Source organism: Tachypleus tridentatus, chromosome 1 (genome assembly GCF_004210375.1).
Source record: "Tachypleus tridentatus isolate NWPU-2018 chromosome 1, ASM421037v1, whole genome shotgun sequence".
Taxonomy (NCBI): domain Eukaryota; kingdom Metazoa; phylum Arthropoda; class Merostomata; order Xiphosura; family Limulidae; genus Tachypleus; species Tachypleus tridentatus.
Window position 1 is genome coordinate 53,817,389 of NC_134825.1, and position 11,088 is coordinate 53,828,476.

At 33.4% G+C, this 11,088-nt stretch overlaps 1 protein-coding gene across 14 annotated transcripts in view; it reads right to left on the reverse strand.

The window, feature by feature from the left end:
• Positions 1-8,913, reverse strand: part of LOC143248931 (trifunctional nucleotide phosphoesterase protein YfkN-like) — a 77,455-nt gene extending 68,542 nt beyond the window's left edge. For 8 of the 14 annotated variants that reach the window (XM_076497986.1, XM_076498002.1, XM_076497940.1 and 5 more), the window contains exons 1-2: positions 8,828-8,913; positions 8,141-8,345 (exon numbers count right to left, since the gene is read on the reverse strand). The gene's annotated coding sequence lies outside the window, so the exon portion shown is untranslated. Of the gene's footprint in view, positions 1-8,140; positions 8,346-8,536 lie in introns of all 14 variants that reach the window. The other 6 variants (XM_076497996.1, XM_076497949.1, XM_076497958.1 and 3 more) reach the window with 4 other exon arrangements.
• Positions 8,914-11,088: the final 2,175 nt, after the last annotated feature.

Here is an 11,088-nt window from a genome sequence, read left to right on the forward strand (position 1 = left end):
ATTCATCAACCTTTTTAACCATGGAGGTCAAAAGACTTTTCATTTATTTTGAAAACGATTCTCTTGGAGGCACAGAGAGATCTGTCTGCACTCCCACTTTAGTTGTGGAATGAAGTGCAGCAGCATATGTCTGAGATGGAGTAGCGGACAGCAGTTTCCGAGCCTCAGGATAACTAATGTTATAAGTCGTTTTCAAACGCTGCACCTCTTTTTTCCTCCAACCATTTTGGGCAAGAACGAAAGTAGGAAGCGTGGGAACCATTGTAGTTGACACAATGTGGGTCCGTGCCACTCTCATAGTCATCGTGGTCCTTGCCACCACAACGAGCACGTCAGGGAACCACGACATGACGTCTTTGAGTGGCTGAATCTCTGATATTGGAAACATAGGAGAGGGTTTGGAATGTACGGCCGTACCCTGCAAATTAGATAACCTGCTTTGATGGTGGCAGGTGCACGTGGTGATGTAAATATCAAAACAAGGATATTTGTCGGCAGTGTAACTCCATCTTTGCGAGTGGAGATGCTCCTTATTGCAGAAAGTCCTCGAGTGGAGAGACCAGCAAGAATCTCTGACTCGGGGACGTTCTTCAAATCCCTCTCAACAATAACTCCTCATGATGAATTCAAGGTAGCATGAGGGGTAACCTCAATAGGTACATCCCCAATTGCCTTTGAATTCAAGAGGAGTTCACTGTGTTGGGATGTGGATGTTTCAACCAATATGTCTCAAGATCAAAGCTTCTTTACTGACTTTGGAGAGCCAGCAAGTTGTCCCTCTAGTCCTTTCTGAATAAAAAAGGGAGACATTTGCCTTAAAGGTTCTGAAAGAGAATGTAATATAAGAAAATGAGTTACAGATGTTGAAGATTGCTGCTCAGAGTCTTCAAGACGTGGTCATTTACCTATTGACTGTTTTTTCACTATTTTATTTAAATTTTTTGTTGGAGGATCCATAGGAAAAAAGGAAAATTTCAGTACCCACTTACCCCACCCACCATGAAGCCCTATGAGGAGATGCACTACAATGTCATACAAGGACATTGCAGCAACGCCAGGGTGTCATGAGCACTATACCCAAACACTAGCATCAGACACAATGTCCACAACACCCATTGAGAACTTCCATCACTGGTACTTGGTTGACTCTAGCCCAAGTGGACCAGCCGATTGACCCAAGGGGGGCCACCCAAAAGCTGCCCGTCTACAGGAATTAAAGGCCAAAGTGGTGTGTTAGGGTTGGACCCCTCAACCACCAGGATCCTCTCCTCCCCTTCACGGGTCACCACGCACGGCAAACAGATGGGTGGATGTTTAGATCCCAGAGGAGGTAAACTGAAAGAACAGAACCTTCCCTGGGAGGTCCCCTTACCACGTACAGGAATCCACACCGATGGGATTTGTACAAGTTGTTGGACATGTTACATGTAATAGTGTGACTGTATTCTACAACTTCTCTGATATACATTTTATAAATTAATAATATGGTTTGGCCATCACAACCTGTTGCATAGCCACCTATTTCCATTAGATAATGTATTCTTTGATTTATTTTCATTATGATTTACAAAACAATTTACAAGAAAAAGATAATAAAAAATAATTAGAAATGGAATTGGATATATTAAACATTCTAACCAAAACTATTAATGAAAGTAATAAAGAAATAATATAGTATACCTTAGTTAAAGAACACAAATATTATTTGATGATTTCTAGTACTGTTGGAAATTTATTGCTGACTTGACAGCACCAGTACGACTGCAAATTTTCCAAAACCCTCCATAAAAACATCTTGTGACCAGTGAAATTCATTGCAGTTCTAACAGTGTAACTTTAGAGGAATGTGTTGAGATAAATTACTATGACACATTACTTTTACATGTCACAAAATAGTTTTGATCATAAAAAGAAATTCTTTAACACTGAATGATCATCAATACAGATAATAACTCCACATCACAAAAATACCGTTCGATGCTACGTATGGAAAAACAGCACAAAACAAACATTAACATTGAAAAAAATCATCAAATTCAAGTACACCTCATCATTCCTTTCTCCACTCTAGTACAAAAAGTACTCTAATCTCATTGTCACAATGACTAAATCTTTCCATAATCTGAAGCTTTTAATTGTTGTTTTTGAATTAAGCACAAAGCTACACAATGGGCTATCTGTGCTCTACCCACCACGGGTATCGAAACCCAGTTTTTAGTGTTGTAAGTCCGCAGACATACCACTGAGCCACTGGGGGGCTCTTTAAATTGTTAATCTGTTATTCTGTAACATTTACTTGATTGTTACCAATTCTTAAGCATTTACATGTTGAGCTATCATTGCAAAACAGTTCCTATAATCTGTCAGTTCTCCAACATGGAGCTGGCAATACATTATGAAATCAGCATATTCAAAGATCCTGTAAGCAGAATGACCACTTTTATAAGCTTTAGGTCAGTTGTACTCAGGTCAAAAAAGAATACCTAAAGTTTTCTTAGCATTTCAAGGTATTCTTAAATGTCAAACAATATGTATATTCTTGAGGTAGCTTGATTGGACTTCAAAGCTTCACCACACATAAGAATGGCATTCTGGCTAGAGGTAAATAATTTGATCTTACATAGGAAAAGACTGGATTGCAAATTTAAGGTCATACATTTTACTTTGTCAGTCAACCAGCTGTACAAGTTGAAAGAGGGTTGTAACTCCCTATTCAAAAACACTACCCTTTTCTAAAAATACCTTTAGAGAAAGCACTTGAAAATTATCTAGCCCGAACAGTATTTCTTAGGGCCTTATATGCATACCTGCCCATATCACCCAAAGAACATATATCTTATAATGCTTATGACTTTTCAATCCCCAGATTTCAATGGGTTTGTTATTGACTAATAATTTATAGCACTATTGTACTCTATTATCATTTCCATTATAATAATAAATACAGCTTACCCTCGAACCCAAGGTTCTTCCTTTTTCTATTGTCTGGTTGTTTTGTATACAGTGCCTGTTTCCATTTGCCAAAGAATATGGTCAAGACTGCAAACTTTATGCTTGCAAATATGAGCTGATACAGGTTAGGTAATGCAAACCCTTACTTCTAACCATTATAATACACTATCTCTTTTTAAGAACCTTCATTTAGTTACAGGTTCAGTACTAGCTTTATTGTGACTCACAAAATTTCACCAAGTGAGTGTTATTTTCTACCACTTCAGCTACTGCATTTCATATTTATGTGAACAACTCATTGGAACACAAGGTGAGGTATTGTCTGTCCAGATAAAGCTGAGTGGCTTTCCTGTTGACATGTACCAAAGCTATAACTAATCTTCACTCTGGTAACTGTGTTCCTTTACTTTTTTGTCACAGCACCTCTTCTATTGTAATGTGAACTTTTATAGCAGTTGGTCTTCAAGCTCATACATGTAAACTAATACAGAACTTAATCACCTCACATAATGTAGTGAACGTTGTAGGATGTCTTCTTTAGGGTGGAAGACCTAAGATCATCCCTAGGAGGAGGAAGACTTCTCCATTCAAAAACTTTGTCCTCACAACTTATTATAAGTGTAAATCCCAGTCAATGTTTTCAGGATAAAAAAAAAATATCAGCAAGCATATGTTTTTAAGTCTGTATTATCCATGCAACTAAATTATCAGACAAGGATAAGATATAAATCTTCACCACAACTAACATCCTACACTACTCAGAAAGTAGATCACTGTGATAGTAAGCTACCTGATCCATGAGGATCTCTTCATGTGCTTTGGATATCTAGGTCTCCACCAATGTTGATGTATCAACCAATGAATAAGTCTTAGCCCACACTGTGAAGTTATCAATGACCAACAATCCTAATTTCTCTATAGAAATGGACCAACAATATATAGGGTTATTCTCTGTCAGAGAGCACCAATAATTCTCTGCTGTATAGGCCAGGTTTTCCTTTGAGTGGTTCACACCATATGGTGGTGGCACCAGTGCTGAATATCTTGACTCATATTTAACCAATAAGAACACTGTCCACTGTTAATAAAAGTATAGGTAACACCTTGGTGCCCTCCAGTCTTTGTGTTGTATATAGTTTGGAGAATCTCATGGCTAAACATTCTGTGGACAATTATCTAACACAACCCGAGAATCACTGCTGGCTTTTTGATAATAATGGTACAGTACATACTTCTGCAATCGAAGTTACTCGTACAAATTATATGCATTTGTGCTACATCCTCAATCTAAGTTGACCTTGCCATACATCAAGGAACAACCATACTAGATGTGGATCCTTCAGTGCTATTCCTTCAGTGTTAATCAGGGCAGTCAATCACTAGTGAGAACTCCTTCTGTATAGCTTGTCATCACATTGACAGACATTGTCTCTACACCCGTAAGGTGTTTCAATAAACAGACGGTCTCCAAGAACAGTGAGATAACCATTGTGTTTACAATGTTGTGGACCCATGCAATAATGTATGGGTAAATTATATTCCTGCAGCACTGCTATGTAGTCTGTCACCATCTCTTCAGGGGTTTCAACATTTAATCACTTCAGCAAAGCACAGTCCACTCACATAGTGAACTTTCTACCACACAATGATCTAGTAATGCTGATACTAGATCATTGACTATCCTTACAAGACACTTCCAATGAACTGTCAGTTTTACAACATGGAGCTGGCAATATGTTATGAAATCAGCATAGTGGAAGATCCTGTAAGCATAGGAAGTAGTTTTTCTTTGACATATAGTTTGTGTTTAGAAGCCACGATCATATGATAAGCATACAAAATTACGTTCTCCTCGATCTTGTGAGTATGATAACATTGTTCCAATTCGACTATCATAGGTAACTTTGTTTAATAAGACCTAACAACCTTGTTAGAAATATGCCAATATTATGGTATGTTCATAAACTGGAATATTTTTTTACATTCCTCATTTCATCTCAAATGTGCCTCAACTTTAGCAAGAGCCAATAATGGTGAGGCAATCTTGCTCATAAGCCATTGAAAGTAGGACAAAACCAAACACAAGTAAACAATTTTTATTAATTATTCAACACAGTGTGCACTTGTGTCATTGACAAAGGACAGCCACTTGTATTGGATCAGAAAACTTCCTTTGTAAGCAGATTATCTATCAGACTTTAAATTTGATACTCCTTACATACTAGTAACATCAGATTTTTCTCAAGGTGAGTAGTGCTACCTGCATGTCTAACCATTCTCAATCAAGGATAGAGCAAGCTATAACCTTAAAGATTCACCTGAGCTACCATTGAAGGATTATTGAAAAATACATAGCATTAGAGTCATATCAACTGAATAGGTGTGACCTCAGCAGAATAACAAGGAAAAAAGGGAACATCAGTTTGACATTCTTGACCATGCTGTACAGTTTTAACATAGTTTCAAAAATAATTACTAAATTTAGACTAATATCATACAAAAAGGTAGAAACATGTTATATTTAAATACCACAAAAACATGAGATTTAGATATATCTTGTGGTCTTGGCTAGTGTCACCTTTTAACAATGTTTTTAAGAAAAATAAATTGATGCTTTTGTTCTTTCAGAACTTGAAAGAAATAATAAAAAGAAAAAATTCATTAACTTGCTCTTTATAATAATTTCATGAAACATCATGATATATTTTATTGAACTAATTCACAAAACATTATGTAATACAAAATTTTGTAAGTGTTTCAAACACGTAAGATTGCAAGTTAGTAGCACATACATGTAAAGTTACATTTTATTTACACATTAAAACCATATCATAAACAGTCAGCAACTCTATATATTACATGGTTATTAACTTAAGTATTTAGTAAAGTTTACTATTGTGTTAACTTATGTATTAGAAAAAGTGACTTATATGTCTGCATAATACTTAAAGATTGAGTCTAGAGTATTCAAGAAGCTTGTTTTGTAACATTTGTTTAATGGAGTGGTTAAATGTTCATGGTTGTTTTTACTTGTCCATTTTATTTCATTTTTCCATAACATTATGAAAAATTCAAAGTATAATATACAATCAAAAAAAACTTCCTTCAAATCATTGCTGATTGTGATTTACCGAATACCTCCAAAACTGTACCGTTCTTCTTTGCATGAGATCACTTTTTGAAGTTTTCTATGCACAAGCAACTTGTGGAAACCCTTTTCTACTGTTATAGAACTACACATAAAAATGTTATAAAACCCACAGAACAAACTGCAGTTCTGTCTAAAACAGTGAAATGGAATCAACTTCCAAATAATTATTTCTTTAGTCCCTACAAATCAAAGTTTTAGGCTATCCTATTTTATACCAATACATTACTCCAAATAACATACAGAAACTCTTTTCTTACATCAAACCACACTTTCAAATTACCCATAAACTTTTCAAAATTGCAGATTCTACCATACTTTAAGAAACTTTTCCATATCCTCCCTGTTTTATTAGAAAAGTCACACTGCTTTATGTGAGCTTTTCATATCTTAGATTTCTCTCCTCTATTACCGCTTGCAATGTTTGTTAAAAATTTCATAGATTCATGGATTCCACACCTATAACAATTTAAAAATCTCAATCATGCCCCACCAATCCTTTCTCATCTTAAGCAAAAACATGTCAAGGGTTTTCAGTCTATCACCATCTGATAAACCATTTAAACCTGACAGCTTCCCAACAATTCTTTGAATTCTCTCCAACAACTCAACAACCTTTCTTATTTAATAAACTAACCAAAGCTGAACATAATAGTCCAAATAAAATATGCTGACCTTCTTCGATTTGTACTCAGTATTTCTATGTATGCAATGTAAATCCCTGGTTTGTCTTACTACTAGATAAGGTAAACTGTCTAGAAGGCTTCATATCTTGTTTTTTTTTGTTTTTCTTATAAGTATCAAATATTTATTAATTTACTGTGATCTGTAAATGTATCCATATTTCAGGGTTGTTCTTTTATCAATGTCACTAATTAAAGTGATAAGTAACAAAGAGAACTCTTAGGTTTATGTACCTGATTTATAATAAGTGATTTTACTACATGTATAACAGTCTTGTCTTCTAACACCCAATCAACAACTAGCTATTTTAAATTTCTTGTCCCAACAGATACAATCTACCTAAGACAGCCTTTTTATATGGTACACCATATCAGAGGTTTCTAAAAAATAAGCTAAATTCACTGCATTACCAAAGTCCAGATTAAACATTTTTAAATTAGTCAGAAAATACATTATACACATAACTATCCCTTCCTAATTCCATCTTGACTATCTGCAATATGAAGTGTCTAAACACATCTTTTTCTTATAAATTAGGTAATTTTCAATTCTTATCAATTAGAATTATTACTCATCTATGTTTTTACTAAACTATATACCTATATATGTTATAATATAGTTAGCTTAAGCTTCCTAATAATTTATAGAAATGTTTGGTTAAAAAAATAAAACAAATTTTATATACAAAAATAAACTTGTATTTGAATAAAAATTCATTTAATAAATCACAAATTATTTTAAAATGTCTTATAAACTGAACTTCTAATTTCTATTCTGAAAAAATCTAATAATAAAGACAAACATACTAAATAATCCATCTAAACAGATATTTGTAAAAATATACGATGATATAATATTGACATTTCTTGAAAAAATTAGACTGGATGAATACAGGTGTGTTATTCACATGCAGTCAAAAACAAAAGTAACAAGATCATTCGAAATCATCTTCCATTCTAGCCATGAACAGGCACATGGTTGAAATCTTTATTTTTAAAGTGCAATCTAACAAACCATTAAAATGATGTGCCTACATCTCTGTCAAAAAATTATTGAAATTCCATTTCTTGACAATTTTATGAATTCTATGTGAAAATATGTGGTATGCTCTTAAATGTTGCTCCAAGATCCAATAAGTGAAGGTAAAAAAAAAAAGTTAATTGACACATAATAAGTCTTACAAACTTAAATTTATGACTGTTTGAGATAAATATATCACTGTTCTATGTTAATCTCTAATTGTAATATCAGATTATAGAGCAAACATTTTAGTTTGCTATGGCATGCAACATTTCCCACTATTAATTTCACTAAATTGTTAAATGAATTAGTATTTTTATTAATACGTTCACTTACCACTGTTATTTCTTTGGTAAAATCACACAATTAGCTCCTGAATGCTGAAGGTGATGTATAGTTCGAGATTTAATGACATTAAGCTTATCTCTGATGACTCCATTTCCATTAATCAATCAGACTTATTTCAAAATTAAAGTATGATTTAAAGACCAAAATGTTGTCTCAGTGAGCAGTTACAACAACGCTATTTGGCTTGGGTTACCTGCAAATAAAACAAAATATCTAGCTTTCAAGTACAACTTTGCAAGATTACTAGGGATAGTGGTGGTATTTTAGTGTTTTTTTTATTTTAAACCACACTAATGCTATTGATAAACAAGCATGAAAATTTATATTAAAATTTAAAATGAGGTCTACAATGGTATAAAAAAACAGGAATTCTAATATCATTACTAGTTTAATAGAAAAACCTTTCTCAAGCCTTTCAGTTTCTCTTTCAATCTCAGTCGAGCCTAACCAAAGAGTACGACAATAAATTCTCAGTCCCAAGTTCTTAAGAAATGCTCACATTCGTCAGACTTTCAAAGGTATAATTTCTGTTCTGTATAATTTAAAAAGTTTATTTTTAAGTTTCAGACTGTAGTTTCGGCGGTTGATTCAAAACATATTTTACGTAATATTTCAGTAGTTAAAACATTTTATATTATTCAACGTTAGTAATTCTCATCTACTCTTCATACTTACGGCATATGCGGATACCACCCAAACTAACATCAGTTGTAATGCCGCAATAAGATCTATGCCGCCTGGTGTTAAGTACTGAAGTCTTTAAATATCCGACAGAAAATTAAAATTGTAATGTAATGTAATATATGCTATGACATTCACTTTCGCCCAGTTATAACTCTGATTCTTGTGAAAATTGGAATGGCTAAGTTGTTTTAAAAGTCAGCATTTAAAAGTAACGTGGATCATATAAAAATGGGATATACCATATTTGAGGTGCAAGAAATAATGTATTATATCATATAATATTTCGTTGTTCTTTTTAAAGTGAAAGTTTACGTTGTGTATGTCGCCCAAACATGCTCATGTGAATGAGAACTATTAGGTTTTCTGTTACTAAAATTCATTTAATGTTCAGGGATATATTTTTTCCAATTTTCCTTAAAATTAAAATGTAAAATGTACAATAATCTTATTATTTCTGTCACGAGTAAGAAAGTATGTAAGATATTTATTTTTAGGTTCTTATGTATGATCTCCACTCGGATTTAGTAACTTGTTTGCCCCTTGTTATTTTTTCAAGGATGTATGAGACGTGCTACCTATATACGAAAAGACTAAAGTTTAACAGTCACACCAATGTGTTTCTTAACACTTTAAGTACATAAGTTGTTTGGAGTTTTCCATTGCATTGCTGAAATGGTAACTTTTTTTATGTTTTATTTCGCCCCCTCGATTAGTTTATGATCGGCAGTAAGGAGGAGACATTTCATGTTATATAATACAAATAAATTAATTATGATAGAGCCTTTTGATATGAAAGTTATACCGCAGGACTATTGTCAAGATTTTGTTTTTACAATACATAAATATTTTTCATAATCTCAGTCTCATGTTAATTTAAATATGGGCTATAATGCATACGAGAAAAGTTTCGTACTGAGCCGAACATTTTCGGCTAAAATGCTATAAATTGTTTGATTAATAAAAGAACCTTAGCTTCTCCAAATCTTTATACTCTAGTTAAGTTCTTTAGGTAGCGACAGTAAAATCCATATATCTAACTATCAGGGCCCGGCATGGCCAGGTGGGTTAAGGCGTTCGACTCGTAATCTGGGGGTCGCAAGTTCGCATCCTGTCGCGCCAAACATGCTCGCCCTTTCAGCCGTGTGGGCGTTATAATATGACGGTCAATCCCACTATTCGTTGGTAAAAGAGTAGCTCAAGAGTTTGTGGTGATGACTAGCTGCCTTTCCTCTAGTCTTACACTGCTAAATTAGGGACGGCTAGCACAGATAGCCCTCGAGTAGCTTTGTGCGAAATTCAAAAACAAACAAACAATCTAAATATAAAATGAAAGTGTTCTTAAATGAGAGTGTATGGAACATAATTTAATTAACCTTTTTAAAATCTACAATAATAAAAGTATATTTACCTTTAAAAAAAACACCTTTATTTGTAGGAGAGGTGATACACATTCTTATATTGTACGAGGTATATATTTCGCATCTTTATGAATTAACTCACACATCATTTATACGATAATTTGTTTTCAGCGAAAGTTAGAGAATGGGATATTTGAGCTCCGCTCTTTATGGAGGGTTGAACCTCTCATGTTATCATTTTAAATACATAAACTTACGGCTTACCTACCAACGAACTTATATGGTTGTACTACGACATAGAATTATTAATTCTGATTTATATTTATCAGTGTTTTTACTATTCTTCATCGATTTACACATCAATATGTCAAGGATTTTTGGTGCATTGATTAATATCTTGGATGTAGTATCCCTCAACGTTCGTGATTAGTTATCTCTCTATAATAACAGTGTATCTCTTTTATTATAATTTATATATCTAATACACATGGTCAAAAATAAAGACGCAAACCTTATGTTCGATTAGCTTATAACAAATAATGAAAGCATTATTATTATGTTTACAATGAACATTAATGCTTTATTATAATAACTGAAATGTCAGATTAGCCTTTAATAAAATTAGCTTCAAAAATTTTAAAGATCTTATTGTAAGCTATATTTTCAATGTTTTAGATCTAATAACTTTAACTAATATCTAGAAAGAAAGTTACGTTATGAATATTAGAATCAGTCAAAAGTTGAGAAGAGTTTGTTCAGTGATTGAAAAGCAAGTGAAATCTTGAGATCAGTATTAATTATCATGCATATTCAGTTACTATATCGATTAACTGTGAAACTGTACATGTTTATTTGTGAATCAGCCGCAGTACCATTAGCAAGTACATTTCTATA